We start from the raw sequence: 1,526 nt of genomic DNA on the forward strand, positions 1-1,526 counted from the left end.
CCACCTGTCTTTTGCGACCGAAAAGCCTTTGAATCCTTTGACATAAACCTGGTACTTATACTTGAGGCCATACAATAACACCTTTTATATAGTGCATGGGTCATAAAATTAAAATATTTGAACAAAAAATTACGCTCTTTTATGTAAGATGCAAAGCAGCAGATGGAAGAAAGTGCCAGGACAGATTAAGAATCTGAAAGTAAGAGTTAATGCCTGCATAAATGGAGCTGGTATGGTCACCAACACAGATTTGTAGAAGGCAGGCAAAAGGGGAGTTACAGCTTGGGGCTACCTGGCAACTGTCTGTGGGTACCTCTCCAAATCAATGGGAATTAAGACTGCTTATCTGTGAGTGAAAGAGGGGAAAACGCCCTCACATGTCCTGCAAGGAAAAGCGTTCAGATGAGCAATTATCAGACAATAGCTGATGCTCTGGAATTTCCTCTAATAACAATAACTTGATTGCTTGCATAATCTCACAGGCATTAAAAAAGAGAGGCGGGCAGAATCAGGTACTCCCTCCTCATGATTTTATTTAGAAAATGTTGAGATAAAAATTGGAAGTGGTGTTACCGTGTTGCATTCCTACTGAGGGTGACAGTGTGGTTCAGGTGTGTGCTGCTTTTAGATTACAAAAGTATCTTTCCCCATGCCAGTCTGTTCCATCCTGCGCACTTCAAACCTGAACATCTGGATGTCCATGGACAATGAGCATCCTCCGCAACATAAAACTGAGATCTTAACTTCGGAAGACACCCAGTGTTGGCTGCAGGGTCTTTGTTAAATACAGAGTGATTGAGTCATGACAGTTAATCCGTGTCCTGTACCTAAACATGGCATTTGCTTGTGATCTCGGATCACTGTGCAGTGACAGTAGTGCAGTGTTTGTATTTCACCCCAGAACTGTCTGCATTCCTCACTTTATAAAAAGACACACATTAGGAAGAAATATCTCTTTAAAATTACTTTATTTATTAGAACATCCTTGGAATAGTTCAGGTATAGGCTCAGATCTTTAAGTGATCTTATTCTTTAGCCTGCTCTGAAAAGCTTATAATATAATACCCTAATAATGAATATTACTCCATGTGGGCTATTTTTATGAGATAATAAAAATCTAAATTGAAAGTTCATCTTGCTCGAAATATATGATATAGCCGAGAGAAAAAAAAAAAGCTCTCACCTTCTCCAGTAATAATTGCAGAAAGGAAAAAGCAGACTTTTATCATTCAGAATTTACTGAAAACATGCTGAAGGTTTATTTGAAATGAGAGGAATGGCCAGCCAGCTGGCAGCCTTCTGAAAGTCTGCGTGTCTCCTCTCAGCAGATGGTGCACTCGGAACCTGAACACAAAGCCCCCTCCTTTTGTTTTAGGAGCTTAAAAACGTGCTTCAAGGCATAACTGTGGACTGCTGTGCGACCACGGCCACTGTTCTCAGGGGATTAGTTAGGGCAGGAAGCGTTTTAAGATGGGTAAGAGACCATTTAGTACAAAGCATTTTATTTTTCCTGTCGAAGTAAGCCT

This window comes from Cariama cristata, unplaced genomic scaffold (genome assembly GCF_000690535.1).
Source record: "Cariama cristata isolate BGI_N322 unplaced genomic scaffold, ASM69053v1 scaffold3981, whole genome shotgun sequence".
Taxonomy (NCBI): domain Eukaryota; kingdom Metazoa; phylum Chordata; class Aves; order Cariamiformes; family Cariamidae; genus Cariama; species Cariama cristata.